General features: G+C 33.1%; 1 protein-coding gene across 9 annotated transcripts in view; it reads left to right on the top strand.

The window, feature by feature from the left end:
• ZBTB20 (zinc finger and BTB domain containing 20) overlaps positions 1 to 25,304 on the top strand; it is an 830,675-nt gene that overhangs the window by 159,576 nt on the left and 645,795 nt on the right. For all 9 annotated transcript variants that reach the window (XM_073009742.1, XM_073009743.1, XM_073009736.1 and 6 more), the window contains exon 2: positions 15,897 to 15,947. The gene's annotated coding sequence lies outside the window, so the exon portion shown is untranslated. The remainder of the gene's footprint in view (positions 1 to 15,896; positions 15,948 to 25,304) is intronic.

Here is a 25,304-nt window from a genome sequence, read left to right as displayed (position 1 = left end):
TCAGTTGTTTAGTATATTCTCAGGTTATTTTAAATCTTTCCTGTATTGTTCGAGATACATTCTCTTCATTCCTAAAGTTTCTAATTAGTGCCTCTATTTCTTTCTTAAATATTTAATGATTAATATTTTTTGATCAGCGTAAGTTTTACTATGGGTTGAATACTAAATAGGATTTACCCTAATATATTACACCTCTTCTTAAAGAACAAAATTTTGGTTTTGTTGATTCTATTGTACATTTATTTCATGTTATTAATTTTTCTTCTAATCATTATTGGCTTTCCTTTTACATGGATTTATTCTGCTATTATTTTTTAACTTGCTAAATTAGATCCTTAACTAATTAATTTTACATTTTTAAAAATCTAATATGTGCATTTGAAGCCATAAATTTTCCACTAAGAACCACTTTAGCTGCATCCCACAGGTTTTGATATGTAGTGCCTTTATTGTGTTCATTTTAAATAATTAATATTTCAATTATGATTTCTTCTTTGACTCATGGAATATTTATGAATTTTTTTTTAGTTTCTAAATATATAGGGCTTTTTAATCTATCTTTTTGTCTTAATTTCTTATTTTATTCCATTGCAGTCAGATACCTTATTTTGTCATATCAATTCTTTGGTATTTGTTAATACCTCTTTTTAGATCATAATGGTTGAATTTTATAAATATTACACATTAGATGGAAAGAATGTACAATGTTCGAGGGGGGAAATTTTTACACATCAGTTAGTTCAAAATGATGTAGTTTAAACCTTCTATGTCTTTTCTAATTTTATTCTTTCCTGTTGATGTATCTTCTGCCTCATGACTCACTCCTTTACTTTGTTCAGGGTTCTGCTCAAATATCACCTTCTTAGAGTGTTTCTATAAATATTTTTTCTACATATCTGTTTCTCCATCTCTTCATCTATTTTCTTTTGTACTACTTTTCTCTTGTGGCATTTATTGGAGCTGAACATTATATTTTGTATTTCTGTATTCATTGTCTTCCTCATGAGAATATAAACTTGCTGAGAACAGGAATTATGTTTTATTCACTAATGTATCTTCAGGGTCCAAAATAGTATCTGCCTAAAAAAGCATTTAATAGATAGATGTTGAATTGAACAAAAGAGTATCAGTTTTTGATCCTATGGTTAGCTCATTCTCAGTTGAAGAAGGTTGTTTTCTCTGTGAGTTCTGTGAGTCCTTCCAAAGTAATTTAGTATTTCCTTCTATTGTGTAACCCAAGATGTGTGCCTGTAGTGGTCTATGGAAAACCTCATTGGTTTTGTGTTAATTTTTGGCTTTCAGTTTTCTCTCCCAATTAGTGCAGTGCTGATTCCTAAGGCATCCATGGCACGTATCTGGGTTTCATTTTCTATGTGTGTGTTTGTTTGTTTGTTTGTTTATTAAGCAGAACCCTAAGAAGATGGCTAGCTTTATTACTTTGTCTCTAGGCTAGTTTATAGACTTTTCTAGTGTAAATCTTACAGATGCAGGAGGGGACATCCAGTAATAAGTGTGAGTCTCAGTTTCTGTTCCATTCCTCTCATTGGCTTCAGGCTTTGTCTGTTTCCCCACACTGCGGACAAATATATGGATATATGTGGCAGTGGTGCTCTAGGGGAACACCAAGAGTTCAGCTCCACCTCCTGCTCTAGCTTTGAGTTCTTTCTTTTTGTCTGACACCCAGAGATTTCCCTTTATAGCTTTCATTCTCACTTGTTTCACTTCTTAATTAGCAAAATCATACTGAATATCTCTTTATATGAAAAGAAAGAGAGATACAACTATGTCAGCCGAATCTGCCTGTCTTGACTTTTAATAGGTATTTTAGGATATTTATGCTAATCTTTATGATTGCTTGTAGCCTAATAAGTGTTCTACAGAAATGCATAGTATGTATATGATTAATGTATTTAGCACTTGATTTAGATCATGTTGCCCTAATTTTTCAGTGGCTGGCATATTTACTCCTGTACTGTCACATCAATAATCATATCTGATTGGTAAAATTGAATCTCCTTTAAGTTAGCAGTTAGCATCATACAGTATTTGTGTGTGTGTGTGAGAGAGAGAGTGTGTGTATGTCTAGTGGAGGGAGTAAAAAAGAAAGAGAGAGAAGTTGAAAAGTTTAGGCGAAGAGAGAGATTATTACAAAAAAAAAAAAAAAAGATAGTTTAGGAGAGAAAGAGAGATAAGAAGACCACAGGGAATAGGTGAGATGGCATTGATAAGACAGTTTCTACCTAGACAAGACTTACCTTTGGCAAGGTTGGTTTAATTCTTTTCAGTGATGCAGATTAAGTAGCAGAGGCAGATACATTATTTCAATTCCAGTCTTCCCTCCCCTTCAACATATTGTACCTGACTTCTTTTATATGTAGCTAAACAGGTAATTTTGCTGATATCTGAGTGATGTTGAAGGCTTTGCACTTACACTCAACTTTTGGCACTCTATTATTTGTGCTGTATTCATGTATGTAGGGAAAAATTGGTCCCTCTGAATACAGAGCAAGTGACTGTCAGCTTGCTTATGTTTGAAAGCTCCTATCCTATCATGTGATATTATCAGGAACCAAGGATTAGCAAACCTATGTTATTTTGGAAATACTTTTCTTCAGCATGCTGAACACATAGCAAGAGCATAGGTAATAAAGCTATTGAAACCTCACAAGTGAAATGTGAGCACTTCATCCTCTTTTGAAAATATTGCAATGTTTTGTGATTTCTCCTTCATATGAGGAAAGAGAAATAATCTTTCCAATTATTTCTTTAATGAATCAGTTACTTTGTGGAGCTTTTGAAAATGTTATTTTTCAGATAGATTCAACAATCTTACCCCTATTGTGTAACTTAGTAGTAAGCTTTCTGCATTCATTGTACCTGGGAAGGTCAAGCATTTTATGACCTCAAAAGCCTGATTCTTGTTTTATACAGACAATTACCTAAAAGTTCCCATTATTTAAAATGGATATTTCAACCATCTCAAGGTTTACTTTTACTAGGATTCTCAAGTGGTTTTATTTATTGAATACTGAATCAAATTGAAGCAGACTTTATCATGTTATCTAAAATCTTACTTTTTGTACTTCTTCATTTTATTTTAAAAATCATGGTTGTATGACATGCTGATATAATTTAATGGTAAACTTTACATTTAGATTTTATAGTTTTAGCATTTTTGTCAAACCCTAGTTGAAGCTACAAAAATATTTTGACACTATAGACTTTAGAGATTTATGTAGCCAGAATAGATAAAGCAGAATTGGATGTCAGAAGCATAGAGTACAATTTATTGGTTATCATGATTAGAAGGGCTGGTATCTTAATGAAAGCTGATTGGCAGTAGAATTTATTAAAGAAACTATAAGACAGAGAGTAGAAAATGATAACATTACTAATTAATATGTAATGTATCTTGTGACTGTGTAAATCAATGTGTTATCATTTAGAATCTTTACTAAATTTTAGTTTACTTGTGTGGCTGTTTTGGTGTTAAAACACAATTCTAAAAAACATATAATGTGTTTAAAATACCTTTTGAAAATAGCTGTCAACCAGAAACAGATAAAGGTGTATTTATTATACTTTGGATAAAGGTATATTCCAATTGGGAAATTTAGAAGACCTAAAGGATTGTGAGGGAGAAAGAATTGTTACAGTAGATGTAAGTGTAATGTTAAATGACTTGCAGGGTATCTGACAACATTCTCATAAAACACTGTAAGGGAAATCAATAAACATCTTGAAGACAAAGGAATCATGAGTGATGAAAAAGATGAGTTTATTATAAACAAATCATGCCTGACAAAATTAATAATGTTTAAAATAGAATGCAGAATTAGCATGGTTAAAGGGAATATATATTTTGAACTTCAACCAAGTCTTTGTTATAGCTTTTCAAAAATAATTGTAAAATTATGATATAAATAATCTGATGGATGAAGTATGCAGAGAAAGCTGATGAATCTATAGAAGGCCAAAATGTAATGCCAAGAACACCCTCAAATGGATTGCAGGATTAGGAGGAAGTGACAAGAGTGACCTGAGGGGTTCAGGTTTCCTGTAATCTTTTCCAACCCACCCCATACACATATATTTCATATAAAAACAAAATGTGTATCACGGAAAAGTAGATGCTAACATAAGTCCTCCCAACACACTTTTTGATCAAATTTTCTTGCTACATCTCCGCATATATAAATTTTGGAGGCTTCACTGATGGGTTAGATCAGGGTTTGCCAAATGCATCCCACCCCCTTCTGTAAAAAAAATTTTATTGGAGTACAGCCATGGTTATTTGTTTATGTGTTTATTGCCTATGACTGCTTTTAGACTATAGTGGCAGAGTTGAGTAGTTGAGACAGAAACTGTATGACCTGCAAAGGCTAAAATATTTATTATTTGGCACTTTATAGATAAAGGTCCTTTTTTAAATGAATGAAAGTTTTCGCCTGTAAAGGCATTATAATTGTTGTTAAGGCTAGGTATAGTCTGAATATTTGTACATTGCATGAATGTGAGAGGGAGTGAACATGTAAAGATTCAGGGTTTGGTCTCACCCTGAATATTCCCATGTTTCGTCAGGAATGACCCATCTATTTTGGCAGTAAAGGTCCCAAATTGGATATGTGTCATGGTAACTACTTTCATTCAGTTCCATTCAGTTGTTCTTGACATCATAAAAGGACGTAATGACATATCAAAAGTTTAATGGGGAAGTGTGAAGGAAACAAAAGCTGAGAAGAACAATGTTGTTAGTCTTATGTATTAAGACCTTTTAGGTCTAATGGGGTAGCAATATATTTTGTTTAGAACTTTTTCAAAATAAGTGTCATCCACTTGATCTTGGACCCATCTCTCAAATAGACTTACTGTGCCCCATTAATGCTGAGGGATAGAGCATTTTTCAGCCTAAGATTCAACTGAAAAAAAAAAATTACCTTCTACATTGTAAGCACTTGAAAAATATTTATGGCTAATGATTTTTGTAAATTCATTTATTCGTTATTCAGATTTCTCAATGCTTACTATGTGCCAGGCATGACACCTAGGGGCAAGTGATTTGGCAGAGAATAAGACAGATAGCCTCCCTGATGTAGGAAAATTGATAGTGAATCAGCTTATAAATAAGTCAAATAGTTGCAGATAGTGATATCCTGTGAAGAAAAGAAATCTGGGTAGTGGGATCAAGGTGACTTGGGTCAGATAGGGTGGGATGAACAGTATCAAGGTGCCATTTGAGTTGAGGACTGAATGATGAGAAGGGGAAGCCATCATGAAATGATCTGGGAGAAGAGCCTTGTAGAAGAGCATGTTCAAAAGCCCCAAACAAGTGTGGCCTGATGAAGGAAGACAGAAAGCGTAGTGTGGCTGGATTTTAGTAAAACAATTTGGGTGTAGGGAAGTGTGAGTGTGTGTTTTTGTGTCTGTGTGAGAGTGCGCCTGGGAACAGGACACAAAATTAGCTCCTTGTTTGTTTTCTAAGGTACTCAATTGATTAGTATTTTCTAAACATAAATGTATGTTTCATATCTAAAATGAGAGTTATTGAATTGATTGTATTTGAATCAACCGTTGTTCAATAAAAGAGAAGGCCATTCATAGGTGTCTTGATAGGAATAAGAGTGAGAAGAGAGAATATACTGAGATAGCGAAAGTTTGGGAGAAACTGGGAATTAGTACTTGGTTCTTTGGCTCCAAGACCAAAGAGAAGCTTATCTGGAATGTCAGTACATGGGTCTGGGTAGTTCTTGTGCATCCTGATGGAGCAGAGACTTGTTCACAGAAAATGGTAACTGAGCAGGGACATTTATAGAAAGCTGCCTCCTGTTGTTGGAGGGAGGATTTGAGAAAAGGACAAAGCTTTTAAAAATATATAATTGATTTTTAACAAGAAAAAGATTAGGACTGCGAATGGGCCAGGCTGAATGACTGAAAAGAGACATCCTAAACCCCATGATCTCCATCATCAATGCCAGCCTCACAGAAGAAAAATAGGTTGTTGGTAGATGGACTGGATTATGATTGGGAGGATGGCATGTTCGAATTGCACCAGGAAATGGAAGGAGTATGTACCATATCAATACACCTTTGGGGAGAAGAAAGAAAAAAGTAAATTCAGAGAGCAAAACTGGCTTTGGATAAGAAAGTCAAGTGGGCAGTAATATAGCAAAGGAAATAGTTTCGTTTTAAAAAGCATTACTGTAATGCTTATTGAAGCAATTGTGAAAAACCTGAAAACCATGAGTTTATGCAGAGAGACATTTTTGAAACTAGAAAATAACAAGAGGTCTATAACAAAAGTGTGGAAAATTTCTAAGCTTTTAAAATCTATAATTGAAAATTCAGTTAATTTAGTTTAACAAAATACTTAAAATTTAAACTCTGTTGGCTGTATTTTGGCTTAAATGTAAAAATTCCTAGTCTATAACTGCTAATATATTTTATATCACAGATAGGGAAAAGTCTATGCCTTAATTGAAAGGATGAAGCCTTTCATATCAGTCTGAAGCCAGAAGTTATACACAAACTTCTTTCCTTTTTTGGCTTGCTTGGATCAGATACTGATCAGGTGCTTTGCTTGGGTAACAGACTTGTGAGTTTTACTATTAGCTTTCATATGCTTTTTCAACGTTGACCTTTGACCATGAAATATGAAGACAAGAACGGCCTTGAGAAACAATGCTGCTCAGGTTCTAAATCTGGTTCCTCAGTGCAATTTTATATCATACTTTAATTTCTCTAACTGTCATTTCTCGAGTTAATTTGGGTTCACTATGAATTTAACAGAAATTGACAGAGTAGAGACAAGTACCTCATGCTGAACTATATAGGAAGGACATCATGAAGGACATGTTGAGGGCATAGGAAAAGCCTGATATATATGTGAAAATATTTCAGCTACATGAACATTGCATGACACATTGTAGACCCAATAATTGTTTGGTGAAACAATGTATATTCATTTAAAATCTTATCTCATTGGGTGAGACAGTATAGTTTCTGCATTATTTGTAAGTGAGCTTGTATAATGGAACCAGGTTATGGAGGAATTTGAAAACCAAGTGTATAAGACTTGATACTGTAAATTATTAGGAACTATTACAGGAAATAACTAGATGATTTTCAAATATTTGTTCTATTATGGTGTATAGGATGCTATAGAGATAGAGGCAAAGGATGATATTTTATTCCAGGCATACTTTTATATTAACCAGGTTCTCATTCCCAGCCTAGCTTGGCTGCATTGAAATGAGTTTCTTCATAAAAGTTTAGGGAGTTATACCTGATGTAAATGACGAGTTGATGGGTGCAGCACACCAACATGGCACAAGTATACATATGTAGCAAACCTGCACATTGTGCACATGTACCCTACAACTTGAAGTTTAATAATAATAAATAAATTAAAAAAAAAAAAGTTTATAGGTCTAATGTTAAAAAAAAAAAAAAAAAAACTGCCTTAATTATCAAGCTTCTTCCTTATGTTATCTTGTTTTTGTATTTCCATTTGCCTTGAGTTGTACCTTCTTTTCTGTATACCTGCTCTTTAACCATATTTTAGGACTTTGAACATTCTGCTTTAGTTCGCCCTTTTATACTTGTGTCTCACTGGTACCTGCCTGTTTGCATTTATTTTTAGGGAGTAATTCAATAAAAATTAAATTGAATGAATTTATATCTAAAGCCTTTGCTCTTCATGGAATTACTCAATGTATAAAGATTGGTACACTAAAAGCAAATCCTGCATTACAAATTGGTTGCTGTCTTTGGTAACAATCTGCCAAGAGGATATTTCAAGAAAATATTCATACTGCAATTTGGCCACTTGCTGGCCCTCACTAAGTATGCATTTTACTTTGACAGGTTATTTCATATAAATGATTTAGGACTAGAAAGTAAAAGTTGTATCGACTGGTGTACCTCTCATCAGACGAATTAGGAATAGCAGACAATCCTACCTTTGAGAAGTTATTATGATAATATTGCCCATTTGTACTGTTGTCTTGGTTGCCTTTAGAATATATAATCATTCACGTATTTATCCCCTGAAAACTGTTTCCAAAAAGAAAATGAGAGGTCAGCTTTCATTGTATAATTCCACATTTACTGAACTGGTGGTATCTTATTTTTTCAATTTTGGGCATTGACTCTGGGAAATTTACTATGGTATAAAACTGCCAGCTGCACAGAGGTGGGGCCAGTTTTGTCAGCATCTTATGAACAATTCACCAAATGAGTTTTTCTGGGAAAACCATTATGAAAGTTCCTTGCATGGTAGTGAAGAGGTAGACTTGTGTTAAATATAATAACACACAAGAAAAACCATCAACTAATGAAAGATTGAAGAACTCGTGAAAGATTGAAGCTGGAAATGGAACATGGTCTCTAGGAGTGGAACATGGTCTGTAGGAATCAAAACTCTGCAGCCAGATTGACGGGGGCATAAATCCTGGTTCTGCCACTTAGTAAAAAGGTGTCCTTTGGCAAATTACTTACTCCCTCTGTTCCTTAGTTTACACATCGATAAAGTGGATATAATGATATTATCTACCTCCTAGAGTTTTTGTGAGGTTTAAATAAGTAAATACAAATAAAAGTGCTTTGAACAGAACCTGAATATGGGGACTGCTCATGTATTTGCTATTATCTGTTAATCTTTAGAAGTAAAGATGAAAATTAAATAGCTTTCTCTTCGACTCTGCTTTCTATTGTTTCAAAAATATAGGAAGAAAATTTTTGTCACTTCTAAAATGTGGAATGATTTTAAAACAGCACTACTTTGTTTCAAAGCTCAAATACCTTGTGATGCAATTGTCCTTAAAGGAAACATATTTAACCTTTAACCAAGACTGAATTATCCAGAATTGTTTTCACCCACCCCTTTTAGAAGAAAGGATACAAATCATAACAGAATAGCTCATTGTTAGGCATGTCTTCAGAAGGAACTTCAAACATTCTCCTTTGTCCTGGGGGTTACTGTATGGGTGCAATCTCATATGTTTAAGCACTTACAATTCTGTAAAATTAGAAGGCAAAGGGTTTTTATGTGGGTCTCTGGACCCCTGGAAATTTTATACAAAATTTCGTGATCATATGCACTTTTATAGAGAAAAAAGATTCTTGTTTTTTTTTAATCATCATCCTAGAGCCCCTTCTGACTTCCCAAAAAGTTCAAGAACCATCCTCTAAGGCAACATAATTTTTTCATTTGAAGTGAAAGATAAAATTATAGTTCCCTATTTGCTAAGGCAGAGAAATCTACTAGAGCATCTTACATGTTTTGTTAAAACTATCTAAAAACAAAACCACTTTCCCCCCTGGTGAACCATTAGCTAACCAGAACATTTAACTAACCAACATTTCAGATAATCAATGGTTACTTGCATCAAGCAGCAGTCTTCTTCAGTGATTAGCTATGCTGGTGAAAATAGTCCAGTCTTATCTAGAAAATGGTGATTTTGAATTTTTTCATTCTTTTTTTCTTGAAGTTTCAAAATTATTAATATTTTTATAGTTTCATAATTATTTCTTATGGTATGCTTAGGAATAAGAGTATTCTATAAATGCTTACTTCAAAACTATTATATCAATCTAATATAATTTAGTACTGAATATGTCTGCTCATGGTAGAGTAAAATATTTGACAGAAGACTAGGGAAAGCTGGAAGAAAAATAATTTTACTGACCTGTAAAATTTTTAAAAAGTCTTCTATTTTTTATGAACTTATGTAAATGTTTAAGTGCATATTTACTTTGGTATTTTAAAATTGCTTTTACTAAAAGGGCTTAATAGAAGATTTTTAAATAATTGTTTTATGGATCCTTAGAAAGGATATACATTTCAAGGCAAAAAACTTTAAAGTTTTTAGTTGAAGGGGATTAAGTAAATAATTTAGAAGTGCATTCTATTTACCTGTTAATAATTAAGCAGGTTAGATTGTGTACTTTTTATAGTCATTGAGTTTTAATTTATTTATTTGTTGGTGTGTTGGTTTTTAGAATTTATTTAAGGCATTCTGCTCTTGGGAAATAAAAATAAACAGAGTGAAGCTTCACATAATAAAAGGAAGGGCTTGGGTTACTTTTAAATAGAAAGTAAAGAAAAAACTTGATTGTATTTTAAAGTTAAAAACAGTATTTATTACCTAATCTTTCTGTACTTTTTCCGTCTATTTAGAAGCGAACCTGAAATACCTAAGAGCAAGTATAACTGAGTCAGTGAATGGTCTTTTGTTGTTGCTCTCGAGCTCCAGCTCCATGGAATTTGACTTTATTTCAGATGGTTTTAGTATGGGGTTTAGCCAGACCAATCTCATGAAGGGTTCTTTGAGAATATACCATAGAACTTACCAGATTTCCCTGGTGTTTTAAAAACTCTAATAAGATATCCAAATCCAAAATGAATACCTCCACCTTAGGATGCATGATTATGGATGAACTGAAATTAAGGCTTTTCAAGTCTTTGAAGGAATGTATCTTGTCTTCTTGACAATGGAACTGTACAGGTTCTTTATGATATTTCAGGATCATAAATTGGCTTTCATTTGCCTTTTAAAATAAAATACAACTAAACCTCATGGTTAAATTTCTATTTAATGAAGACTTGTTTGCTATAATTATTGATAGAGAATGGTCTTTAACAGTTTCTATTCATTTTGTACTCATTGGGAGGGCCTTATACAAAATAATGTCCATTGAAACAACTAACCAGAAGTCATAGTTCATATGTTGTAGGGTCATATGTTTTGAATGACATGTTAAAGACTATGGATTGAAAAGCATTACTTATATGGGAATGAACATGATTTTATAGCTACTTAAAATTTGCTTACTTTAAACTTTTACTTAATTGAAATTTATACTACTCCTACTTCCAAAACTGATTTGGAGCATCTTATGTTCTCATGGCATATTTTGTCTCTCTTTATACAGTAGTCCTATCATTGAAATCAATGAACATTTTATCTATTTTCTCTTGTAAAAGTATGTTTACAGTATAAATGTAACCTCCAACTTAAGTTTTCTACATTCCAGTCTGTGCTTTTCTTTGAAAATTTAATTAGAGATGTTACCAGTTAAAATTTGATTGCTAGGAACCTAATAGATACCATTATGGGTTGTTGCTGTTATCTTTATAAATCTTATTTTTCTTTCTTTGTTGTTCTCTTTCTTCCCTTCCTCACAACACCTGCCCTTTCTCCTTTCCTTCCTTACATTTTTTTCTTTTAAAAAATCTATGCAGTTAAAAAGGTTTCACCAAAAATGACAGACATTTTCAAATGTCTTTCTTAACATTCAAGAATTCTAATAACATTAAATTTTTCTTTCCTGAAACATAAACTAGGTGCCTTCTTTTAGTGCTTTTAATGTTTATAAAAATAATTTGTTTTTATTATAGAAAATTTGGAAATAAATTTTAAGAAGAAAAAAATCTGTCATAATCTTAAGATAAATTCAAAGAATAATGTAGTTTAAGTTTTTTTACAGTCACATACATGCTTTTTCTCATATACATGCAAACACACACACACAAACACACATATGCCTGGTACATACAGATCTATACTTGTATATGCATATGACCAAAAGTTGTGCATAGTCTGTATTTATATTATATAGAGAAAAATTATTAAATATTGGTATGTTATAATTATTACCATTTTATAGCCTGTTTTCTAAGCTTAATGATGTATTATATATTTTCACTTGCCTAATGAACACTTAATATCCTATTACACATAATTTATCTAACCAGTTCACTATGCTGGAATATTTTAGTTTTTAATTTGCATTTCTTTCATTGCTATTGCAGATTAATATTATTACATATGTATTTTAGCTTCTTATTTCACCTTATTACTTATAGGTATTATTTAGAATTAATAGTATTATTCAGTATTAATAAATAGTAATAAGTATTACTATTTTATAGATAGTTTAAAATATATTTTATATATGTTAAAATATATTTATAAATGCATTCCATAGTTTAGAAGATAACTCACAATTCTATTGTGAATTGCCTATTCATGTATTTTGCTCATTTTAAAAAGTAGAATAATATGTTTATTTATTTATAAAGACTCTTAGCCCAATGAACATTATACACTTTAAAAATATTTATTTTTTGTTGGCCTCTTAATTTTGAATTTTGTTGAAGATATTTTTTGCCTTACACCTTTTTTTTTTTTTTTTTTTAAGACTGGGTCTTGTTCTCTTGCCCAAACCAGAGTACAGTGGCAGGATCATGGCTCACTGTAGCCTTGACCTCTCCAGGCTCAGGTGATCCTCCCACCTCAGCCTCCTGAGGAGCTGGGACTACAGTTGTGCACCACCACGCCCAACTAATTTTTGTACTTTTTGTGGAGACAGGGTTTCACCATGTTGCCCAGGCTAAAATTTTTAATTTTAAGTAGTAAAAATCACAAATCTTTATGCTTATATTATATACCACTGTGTATGTACTTAAAAAGTACTTCCCATGTTGGAGTTCAGAAAATTATACATATGTATTTTCTTAGAGGTCCTTGATTGTTTTATATATTATATTGAGTTTTATTGACCTGATTTATATTTTAGTGCTGATAAGAATTAGAGAACAGAATTTATTTTTCCACATGTAATCAGTCAGCTATCTTAACATTGTTCATGGAAATGTTACTTGTAATATTTACCTCATACCTGAGTCCCCCTGTCATCTTCTACTGATCTGTCTCTTCCAATGCCAATATCACACTGTCACTTATATTTCACTCTTTGGAAAGAACCTACCTTGTTCTCTGCTCCTTTGCTGCAGGACTCAAACCTAATGCTTGATGTTTTCTCTGTATAAATTTGTTTTTTAGGTTTTTTAGTCCCCTGGTTTGTTGTTATTGTTTTCAGCTAGCTTTAAAGCATCAAAACTACTAAAATCATTTTAGTTCATTTCAGTACAACGAAGATTTTTTTGAATGTTTGTTATAAAACAAGGCTTGTGCCTGCATTAGGAATACATAAATGAATCAGATATCTGTGTGGCAATGTCCCTGCACTGGAAAAATGTGTTAATCTGATGGAGTCAGACAGCATGGAAACGGTAAACAGAGTGACCTCATGTTAATAATTTTCTTCTGATTCTTTCTTATTCTTTTGTTATCTATGACTTCTTGGGCCTGGCCATTTTATACATTTTCCCCTTTTTCTTTTTTGTTTTAATTTAGGAAAGATGAAATATTTTGTGAAATTGATTTAACAGTTAGATTGACTCAGGCATATGAAAGATGGTGACTTTTTCATATTCATGTAGTCTGCTTATTTTCTAATTAATGAACTGAAAATTGTGTCTTTCTATTTTTGTTCTCTAAATGTTTATTGAGCTCTTGCTAGGCACTATTTAAGGAACTTTAAGGGAAATAACAGTAAATGCCTTTGACAAAGTAATCTAGTGGGGAAATTCACAATTTATAAAAAGACTAGCAATATAATAAAAAATATTGAGTGCACTGTTTGGTATATGCTGGCCATTATACTAGGCAAGGAAATACGTGTTATTTAATCGTAAAACAATTCAGATGGTCCTTCATTTTTTTTTTTTTTTTTTTTTGAGATGGAGTTTTGCTCTCATCACCCCGGCTGAAGTGCAGTGGTGCGATCTTGGCTCATTGCAACCTCCACCTCTTGGGAATCAAGCAATTCTCCTGCCTCAGCCTCCCGAGTAGCTGGGATTACAGGCACCCGCCACCACGCCCGGCTAATTTTTTGTATTTTAGTAGAGATGTGGTTTTGCCATGTTAAGCAGGCTGGTCTCGAACTCCTGACCTCAGGTGATCCACCCGCCTTGGCCTCCCGAAGTGCTCAGATTACAGGCATGAGCCACCGCACCTGGCCAGTCCTTCAGATTTTTTTGTTTTGACTGTTTTCTTTATTTGATTCAGGTTACTTGTATTCTTACCTCCTTTGAGGAGCTTTCCTGTCCAAATCTATCTAAAATATCAGGTCATGTAACTCTCAGTGCCATTATCTTGTTTTATCTGACTTCATAGTACTAATTATATGACATTATAAATCTAACAATTTATTTGCTTATTGCCTGTTTCTCCTATTGCTAGAATGAATGTTGAATGGAGGAATAAACAATGCATTGTAGGAGTTTGTAGTTTAATTTGGTATACGTGATGTAATTTCTTTAAGCCTGAATTTCTCATCTGTGAATAGATACGGAGTTAGTGCCTGTTTTATTGATTAGGCTGTTCATTCATTCGTTGAGTACATACTCATTGATTTCCTAGTATATGGCAGGCACTATTCAAGAAAATGATGTTACAGTGAAAAAGACAAAGTGCCTGCCCTTATGTTACTTCCATTCTAGAGGGCAGAGACAGATAATCAATTAACAAAAATAACTTTGGTAATATATCATGTAGTGGCCAAATTAATTTTCTCAAAGGTGTCCTCCACCTTATCTCTATGATCAGAACATTTTTCTTTTCTGTTCCTAATCATCCTAAGTCTTCATCATTAATTCTTCTGATCTCACTCCTCCTAGCAGTTACTAACTTTTAGCATCTCTCCTAGTTTGCAGATGCAGAATAACTATAATAATGCTGATGTACCTCAAATATAACAAGACTGTCAGATTCCCTTTCTGGAACGTATTTGTCTATTAGTGCAGCCAAACCTTAGGTTTGTTTTGGTTTACTAGTGTGGTTTGTTGTTTGCAAAAATATTGTGCATGCATATTAATGATATAGTCAATTAAAATCCTCAGATTTTAAAAATTATAATGGGCATTTTACTGTAGATGTACTAGATTATAGAATCAGCATATGTTTATGTATTGCATTTCCATTATTACAACTGCTTTTGAAACTTTGAATCACCAAATCTCTGTGGAGATTATTAGTAAATATGGCATCAAGGTCATCATTGAGAATTCATAGTAAATTTAGAGAGATCATTTTCTAATGGGAACACAACATCGAATTCAGTTTTTAATAGGGGAGCTGTTTTTAGTCTTTCGATAGTCAATCAACCTCAACCTGCCTGTTCCCTGTCCAGCTTCAATTCTATACTAAAGGTGGCGGGCGCCTGTAGTCCCAGCTACTCGGGAGGCTGAGGCCGGAGAATGGCGTGAACCCGGGAGGCGGAGCTTGCAGTGAGCTGAGATCCGGCCACTGCACTTCAGCCTGGGCGACAGAGCTACACTCCGCCTCAAAAAAAAAAAAAAAAAAAAGAAATTTAAAAGCAACCCATCCATTTGTTTGGCATCCTTGCATCTAAATATGAGTAGGACCCTACTATTAGCCTTTCTGCTAAGACAGGAAATATTAAGTCACGTTTTAATGTCAATGCCTTGGGTACTAAACTGTACTGAACATGTTACCCTTTGCATCTTTATTTCTTTCCACCCATTTTCTTTTTATTTTCTTTGGGTTATCTGTGTTTATGCAAATGTCTCTTAACCTTATCTACTATTTTGAGAATAGGGCTTGTGTTTTATCTTTGCATACTTTTAAACTCACCAGTGATGACCAGTACATTATACATCATAGATCTTGGCAAACTCTCTGTTAATAAGAATGAGCAAATAAATAGGTTAAAAGCAATTTGGGGTTTACTTTTCTTAAAAGAAAATATGAAAATAAAAATGCAAATATCCTTATGAGTTAAGATAAATTCTTATGATACTATAGCAAACACCATGCTATCCCTTCTCAAAAATGTATATGCAGTGTATATTTGGGCCATGTTTTACTGAGTACCTGTACACATATGAATGTGTTAGCTTTCAGTTTTCTTTTTAAAACTAGATATTAGTTGGCATACACAAACTCAGCTACGTGAGTCATAAAGTTATTATAGAAATGCAAATGTTTTCCTTGGAAGATTTCTAATTTTAAGTATTCTTTTTTCTACAGACAAATAAAAAGAAGTGTCAAGAATTGCCTTTGGGACTCTGAAGGCTGAAGGTAATGTCCAATAATATTTTCCTGAATGGGCTTTATCTTCTTTAATTGTCTTATGATATTTAAGGTCTTGGATTTGCTACCTCAAATTTTCTTTTATTTTATTGTTTTTCTTTTATTGTCCTTAAGCACATTACATATCTTTTTCTATGTATACCTAAAAATAATACGAAATTGTAAGTAAAAGATGTAGAAGATGTAGAAATTTTATACTCTTTCTGAATATTTCAGTCTAATTAAGTATTGCTATAACTCTTCTTCATTCTATTTCATTATGTATTATGTCCCTCTGTCCTCCTTTTTTTTTTTTTTACTGATTTGGAACTCAAATTTTAAACTGTGTTCTTTCGTTAAATAGACAAATGGCTTAAAGTCAAAATGTCAGTAACAATTTCTCCTGAGGAAGAGCTTTACAACTAACTATAAGAAATAAAATTGTATTTGTTGGGGACAACGAAACTGTTCAGATGATGTTTAGTGGCTGCCGATAGTCAGAAGTCCAGAATTTCAGGCAAGAAGTTTACAATAGACTCGTGTGGTTGCATTGTGTATAAAGAGCTCATAGGGATTGAAGGAGGCTTCTTAGACGAGAGGGGGCTGTAATTACTTTGCTTCTTACATGCATGGTTAGATTTTCCAGAGAGACTAACATGGTAGGGTAATTTATTATAGAAGAGTAAATCACAGATTACATTGGAGGGGGATGGGGTGGTGCGATCCAACCATCAGTTCTGTGAATACATACACTTAAGCATGTGTGATAGCTTGTTTTTAATTTCTTTACACCAGTGCACACCTCAAACATTCCGTTTAGCAGTGGGATATGCAAATTGTTCCAAATGCAGCAGCAGTACTTTCACCTGAATGTCAAAACTGTCAGAGAGCTTTAAATCAAATCTTTATAACATTTTTTAAAAACCAGCCAACCCCAAGATCAAGGCACCAAACTCTGAAAAAAACTTCATTCTTATACTTCCAAAAAGCTCCTGTATGTCAATAGGGTAATGTCAAAGTTCTAATTCACCTGCTTTCTAATTTTAACCTTTTAAGGATTTTATTTTATTTGGCTTAATTACGATATTTTCTACCAATTAATGATAAATGCCTTGATTAATAAAACCAAATGTCAGAGAAAATGACAACTTGATGAAAAATTAATACTCGGCAATATTTTAAGGTACAGAAGTACTAAAGATGTACTCTTAAACCTCATGTTTCATTAGCTCTTTCTGAAGGTAGTTAACTAGAATTCTCTTTGCACCTAAGTTTTCACAGCCACATGTACAGATACATTTTAGCAATATAATTTTCAGTGCTGTTCTTTTTATTATTAGCTCTTATAGTTAGAAATATACTTCTAATTTTTATCCCTGCCTTGCCCCATAAGATTATTTATTTTTATTCACAAAATCAAGGTAAAGTATATTTTGGAGTGGTTATAGAGATTAAGTTACCATACTAAGAATCAAGTTAGCAACCTGTGTGTGTGAATGTGTGTGTGTGTGTGTATGTGTTTGTATGTGTGTGTGTCTAAGAGAGAAAGAGAGAGAGAGATTAAAGAAACCTCATGGTGCAAAATTAATGTTTGGTGATTGGATATCTGCTAGATGATTTATTTGGTTATAAACATTTCAGCTTTTATATTTAAAATTATCTGAGAGGGAGAGAGAATACAGCCTTTCAAAGTGGAATAGATTTTAACATGATAATTTCCTTTTTTGTTCAATATATTTTTTTCCTGAGATTACATTAAAAGACCTGAAGACAAATAAAGAGTGGTAAATTCCTTTTTTTCTTGTATACTATTAGTTTTCTGGCTAGCTCAAAAAACCAAATAATATGAAATACAATTATTTTTCTACTTTTACTGGAGATCATGAAGTTGAAAGTTAAAAATATCTCATGTGTTTTTCCATCTTCACAAATATCAGGATTTCTGAATATGAATAAAATATTTGATTAAATATTATGCAGAAATGGTGCTATGCAGGTACCAATGATACATGCAGGATTGTAGTCCATGTTAGTTTTTTATTTTCATATTTTACAGATAAAGCTGCCAACCAAATGAGGGAGGGCACAATGACCTCTTGTGTGTTTGTTTTGTTTGGTTGTTCAGAATAAAAAGACCCACAATATGTACTGTCAATGAAATGGACTCACTTTAACCATCTGTTCATGTAATGACCTGATGGTCATACCTATCAACAAAAAGTTTTGCCAACTAATGTTAGAATCTCCCTTTTCTGTAATATAATGAGAATTTCCAAGTAGATATTTTAAGCATATTGCTTTGCATAGTAAGATAAATAGAGGTAAGTGTTGGTCAACATTCTATAACTACAATGTATGCCAATCCCAAGGGAAAACATTCTTCAGTGTAGATTTCCAGTAATATTTAAAATTTGGAGATGGATTGCATTGAATCTCCCTTAGCTGGCTCTAGGTTTTATTGTTTTTGTGTCTTTCCTGGTTCCAGGCATCCAGTCTGTACTGGCAAAGCTGCTTGATGAGGAGAGGCCTCCAACATTGCTGCTCCAATTGCTTACATACCTGCCATGAATAATAGCTTTGTCCACTAGTTAATCATTGCATTGTAACTGTCTCTGTTCCATCTTAGCTGATCACTGCCCAGAGGAGTTTCAGTTCCACTGTAACACAAAGCTCCTATTACCTTTCTGTACCTGCATTTATGTGGCTGTAAAAGCATCCATTCTTCTCATACACCAGTTAAATAAGACATGTCCCACTTTTTTTTGACAGTTTCTAAATTACATATTTAAAAATGTGTCTTTTCCTCCTTGTTTATTCTGTTCATCCTTTCATCAGTTTACTTCTGCATATAAACCAGTGTTTTTTCATTAGTTACAAGGTTTGATTAAGGAATTATTAACACCTATTTTACAGTCCCCACTTTTATACATTTTCAATTGAGATTTTAGTTATTTGGGGTAAGTACTATAAGAAAGTGTTGTCCTTTCCCTAACATGTCTATGGACAAAGGAGAAAGACTGGACCCCCCCAAAATCTCTAAGAGACCTTTGTCTGGTCTTACATCGTTTGATTCTAGAATGAGGGCAACTGGCCTAACCTTACACAGAATCTTTAGTTTTAGGGAGTTAAGATTATTTAAACTCAATGCTTGAATTAACACACATAACAATCAGCTGATACACTTTGAATAATCTGAATCTTCTGGAAAAATAAACAGCATTAGAATATCTCTCATCCAACAAAAGAAAAAAAGTAAATATATTTTATGGAAGGCTTAAAATATATAAATTCCCAGTTTTGATACTCATAATTGTATCATATATTCTCTCTAAATGACTTGGTAGCACCTTTGGAAATTGCATTATCTTTTTTTTTGAGATGGAGTCTCCCTCTGTCGCTCAGGTTGGAGTGCGGTGGCATGATCTCGGCTCACTGCAAACTTCGCCTCCCGGGTTCACGCCATTCTCCTGCCTCAGCTTCCCAAGTAGCTGGGACTGCAGGTGCCTGCCACCACACCCGGCTAGGTTTTTGTATTTTTAGTAGAGACAGGGTTTCACCGTGTTAGCCAGGATGGTCTCGATCTCTTGACCTTGTGATCCGCCCGCCTCGGCCTCCCAAAGCGCTGGGATTACAGGCTTGAGCCACCATGCCCGGCTGCATTATCTCTTTTAAGCCTGTATTTTATTCTGCTATCTCAAGTAATTGATTGAGACCTTATTGGCTTGAAAAGATTAATGCAGCTTCCAGAGTTGGCTAATGCATAACTTAAGTACCAGTAGAATGGTGAGTTTTTGAAAATAGGAATCATTTACCTTATTTGCTTTCTTTGGAAACCTGTTTTAAATTGAATAAAATGTTTTCATGAAACACACTAATAAATGAAGCAATCAGAAGGTATTAAGAAAAAGCATGAACATTGTCCAAGATATATAGGTGATTTGTGTTTCTTGCCTCAATACTGCATTCATGCTTTCTCCCTGTCTACCGTTCCCTAAAATACCCAAGTCTCTTTTTGTATCCTTTAGTGATGATAAGATGTTTTTTATTCCTCTAATGAAGTGGGAAGTAAATTAACACACTTCTTTTTGGGAATTAGATTACTCATTGTAGTACCACTCAACATACCTTTGTAATACTAACCCGTACCCACAACTAATTAGTGAATTTCAGAATTAAGGAAAATCTTAGTTGTATGGTGGCTGTATATTTACCAGTGATCAAGGAAGTGTTACTAATACACTCGTCAGTATTAAAAAAGAATTAAGTACACAAAGGGCCAGATGGTCGAGCCCAGGACCTATCAAGAGCCCAGTATGTGTGGGCTGGCCCAACGGAATGACAGAAACACTTACCAGGCTAAGTGGAATCAGAGTTAAGCTTTCGCTTACAAGAAAATGCTTTTCAAATGTGTTTTCTTATCATATTGTGATTTACATGTGCAAGTCTCGTTTGTACTGGTAACATTTGAGACCATATATTTCCCTGTGTATCAAGAACTATGCATATTGACATGTATCAGAAAAATCTCTTGGTACATGAAGTATTGGGATCATAGTTCAGCAGTTACCATGTAAACATTTCTGCTGGTTCAGAGAATGCTACTTTTCTCTCCTACAAAAATCTATAATTTTACTGTTATAACATACATATTACACTTTCTTATAACTGAGCATTTGTCTCATCCAACAGATTGCCTGGCTTATGATATAAGGTACCTGGTTATAGAGTATTTGCCATAGTAATGGTTAGACAAGGAACTAGTAAATATTTGCTTAGTGTTTATAACACTATTATAATAGTAGTTATAATAAGGTTAAATTGGAGAAATTAAAAAGCAAATTCCTTTTCTTCCCAGTGATTTAGCTGACTTTACCGGTATGCATATGGAAATATCCTGTTCCCCACTATACTTTGTATCCCTTTCATTTTTCATCTGTTTTAATTTATTTTATTCTATAATTGTGTACTTTTGGAAGCCATTTTAAATTTTTTTGGTTTCAAGGATAGATGTATCAATGAATTGTTGGATGGGTACATTGATTAAATACATTGTACATTTTTAGGGATTTTTCTCTCCACAGTTGCACAAATAATACCAGAGGAGATTAGCTAACTTCAGGCCTCCCTCATTTCTTCTGTCAATCCCTTCTTTCCATTTTCCAGCAAGTATTTATGGAATATCAGCTCTGTGCCAGAAACTTTGTAGATGTTATAGATAACTTGAACAAGAGAGACTTAGTCTATATCCTTGTGGAGCTTATAGTCTAATAGGGAGATATAATAAGCACATAAATAAATATTAGAGACATAGATGTGTTAAAAAATGATTTATTTTTCTAATCTTCTCAATTCTAGCTTAGGTTAGGGAACTGAGTCTACAGTGGAGAAAATTATCTTCAATGATCTGCCTTCTTAATAGTGGATTACTTTAAAAATTGTGGAGAGGCCAAACTATTTCAGATTATGTTTTAAGGAGCAGGTGGCTTTGAGGTAAAGCCAGGTGTGGTAATACTGGCATACAAGATAAGTTGTAAACAGTTTTGTAAACCTGGCTTACTTTATATGATATAGAAGATCTCCATAGACATTTGAAAATCCCAGATTGAAATATTATAGAAATTTCTAGTATTTTTAAATTATAAAAATCATTTCTTTTGAGGATTATTTGTCAATAGCCCAGAGTTCATTCGTGAATTGGGGTATAGTAATGATGAAAAAAGAGGAAGTGATGGAAGTGTGTTTCTTTTTTTTCTCATTGGAAGTGTATGTGGAGTATTTTTGTCTTCTGATCAGATTGTTCATTATGCCCCCTTTTGGATGTGTGTACTGTTTGGCCTTCCAGCCTGCATGCTCATTCAAAGGCATTCCAAGTCATTATGCTGGACTTCAGCCTTGTTCAGTAAAAGACATTTCCTCCATCAGCTGTCCACTTGGACATACATTCTTTTTACTCTCAAAAATATTTTATGTGCATTCAGTTTATATTAGATGCATTTGTCAAATTACTTACAAATAATCAGTTTTTTAAAGTTATAATTTGAGCTATGACCTCTCAAACTGTAAATTATAAGGTTTGACCTTTTGGTTCACAGTTTGACATAACAGCCATTAATTACAGTTTTTAAAGAACATTTTATTTCATTTAGAATTTGTATTTTGAAAACAGCTTAAGTATTTTCTCTGTAAGTTTTCAGAATAAATGTGGAAATGTAAATGCATATGTATCTATTGTAACACATACATTCAAATATACTAAATAGATAGCATGTATATGCATGCTACATTCAAATGCGTTTATGCATAGTACATTGGTATACATACATATAAAGATTTTTATATAATATCTTGTGAGTTACCATAAGCTCTTACTTATTTTATACAACTCTAGCATCAGAATGAGACCAACTTTTTTTTTCTTTTTGAGACAGAGTCTCACTCTGTCACCTAGACTGGAGTGCAATGGCATGATCTTGGCTCACTGCAACCTCCGCCTCCTGGGTTCAAGCCATTCTCATGCCTCAGCATCCTGAGTAGCTAGGATTATAAGTGCCTGCCACCACGCCTGGCTAATTTTTGTATTTTTAGTAGAGACGTAGTTTCACCATGTTGGCCAGGCTGGTCTTAAACTCCTGACCTTGGGTGATCGGCCCGCTTCGGCCTCCCAAAGTGCTGAGATTACAGGCGTGAGCCACTGTGCCCAGCAGAGATCAACTTTTTAAATGTATTTATCAGGGTGAAAGAGACTTTATGACCATTTGAATCTAGACTTTTCCCTTTTTTTCCCCTTGAGCAGGAATGCAAAAGTATGTGCCTACAAAATGCCCAGTATCTGACAGTAATTTGAAAGTCTTGAAGACCATTTGAAGTAGCATGGTGTGGGAAAATGTAAACTGTTCAAGTAGTTTTTGCAAATGTACACTGAAGGTACTGAGATAGAAAGTACACTACATACCAGAAAGGTCAGTTTAGGTAAACACAGAAAGATATCCAGATGTGTGAACACTTTGCTGATATCATCAGTATTTGAAATGGAGGAATTTAGTATGTTTTTTATTGGATAAAAATAAGATATTTATATAGCTGAAAATAACACCAAGTATATCGTTTTCTGCTGCTATTTAATAAAATCTATTAATATTTTGATGATTTCTTCACTTCTGAACAGGTTTTCTCATTTTGTGCTAAACTGTGTTCTCTGTTGCTAAATTCACAAAATTAAATCTAAAATACTATGGAGAGATGAATGCTTAAAAACATCTGAATAATTATCTTAAAGGTACACAACCACCTCTTTGTATTTTAAGTATTTTGGAAATGGTTAACTTGGTTTTGTTCAAATTATTCTCTAGGTTAAAACTAGCGTGATGTGTTTCATAACAGAAAGTTAATTTAGGCAACAGCACTGAAAGCAAAGAACTCTTCAGGAAAGTGACTCTTTTCTTACAGAATAGATAGTATTATCCTAAAATGTTTCCCATGAAAATATTTTTTCCAGGATGTCTGAGTGTACTTTTTAAAGATATTTAAAAAATATTTAACTTTATGTAAACATTTTCATTCTAATTTCAGAATTATGTTACTACCTTAGTTAACTCTAGAGCTTTGAGTGGCTTATGTTTTTAACAAACTGATGTAATTTTGGAATTCCTTATTGATAGGTATATGTGAACTTTTGTTTATTTAACCTGTATGTTTTGTACTTCCTATACTGGAAATATCATTTTATTTTCCATTGGATTTGAGATTCAGTCTTGGCTGAACTATTTACTGAAAGTTGGGCAAATTACTTTAGTTCTCTGGGTTTAAGCCTACACACTGATAAAAGAAAATGGAAAAAATAACATCTATCTATTGGGGTTATAATTAGGATTGGAGATATTATTAATAAATTGATGAATTCAATGCCTAGCACATAGAAAGTGTTAAATAACTGATAATTATTTAAACTGGAGAAATGTTCACCATATTTAGAAAATATTGAAACTTTTTTAAACAATTTCAATCTTTCTGATAAATTTGCTACGTTTTTCTTCATTCACCTCATGTGCTTCTTTATTTTTATTTGTTTTGCATGTTCTCTATTTTTATCTACCTGATTTCCCCATGTTTATCTTTGAACCTGGAGTTACCATCTCACCAATACTATATTGGAAGGGAAAGAGATTATGCCTTAAAAGGAAATCAGTATACTGTTACAAAGAAGTAATTGATGTTCCAAAAAGAGGCAAGTATTTATCATAGGCCATGTGTTTAGACATTTCTAAAATACTATAAAAACAGGATCTAAGCTTTAGAAAGTCTTTTTCTGATTATGTAGTTTGGATGGCATTCTTTTCTTTTAAAACTATGGATTTAAAACTTTCCTTTTAAAATTATGGATTTTAAGGAAATGTTTGCCTCTTTTTTTTTTTTAATTTTTCTAAAAGCAAAAGTAAAAGCAAACGATTAACCGAGTAAAGACACAACCTAAGGAATGGAAGAATATGTTTTCAAAATATATACCTGATAAGGGGTTAACATCCAAAATATATAAGGAACTCAAACAACTCAATAGTAAGGAAACAAATAACCCAATTGAAAAATAGGCAAAGGGCCTGAATAGACATACCTCAAAAGAAGATATACAAATGGTCAATGGGTATATGAAAAAATGCTCAACATCACTAATCATTGGAGAAATGCAAATTAAAACCACAGTGAGTATCACCTCACACCTGTCAGAATGGATATTATCATGTAACCATCAATGGAGGAATGGATAATATACATAAACATGATGAAATGTAAGTCATCTTTAAAAAAGAAAATGCTGTTGTTTGTTACAACATGGATAAACCTGGAGGACGTTAAGTGAAATAAGCCAGGTACAGAAAGACAAATGCTGCATGATCTCACTTATATGTGGAATCTAACAAAGTCAAGCTCATAGAAATGGAGAATAGAATGGTGATTACCAGAGGCTGGGATGGAAGACCAGGGAGCTGCTGGTCAAGGAGTACAAAATTTCACTTAGGAGGAATAAGTTGAAGAAATACATTGTATATCATGTAAATAAAAATATACTCTATACTTAAAAATTGCTATGAGAGTATACCTTAAGTCTTCTCACTACAAAAATATGTGGAGTAATGCATGTGTTAAAATAGCATGTCGTATATCATAAATATATACAACTTTTACTTGATAATTAAAATTTAAAAAGCAAAAACAATGTCATGATATATTAACTAAGGGAGAATTTTCAAAAGGCAGAAAATTTCTGAAATTAATTATAAGCAGATTTTTATGTCATGAAGTACATTTTATTATTTGCAGATTTCTCAGGATTCCCTGGGGTATAAACCTAACAGCTTCTCTTTCTACTAG

The sequence above is a fragment of the Chlorocebus sabaeus genome, chromosome 22 (assembly GCF_047675955.1).
Source record: "Chlorocebus sabaeus isolate Y175 chromosome 22, mChlSab1.0.hap1, whole genome shotgun sequence".
NCBI classification, from domain to species: domain Eukaryota; kingdom Metazoa; phylum Chordata; class Mammalia; order Primates; family Cercopithecidae; genus Chlorocebus; species Chlorocebus sabaeus.
This window is presented reverse-complemented; position numbering and strand designations above follow the sequence as displayed.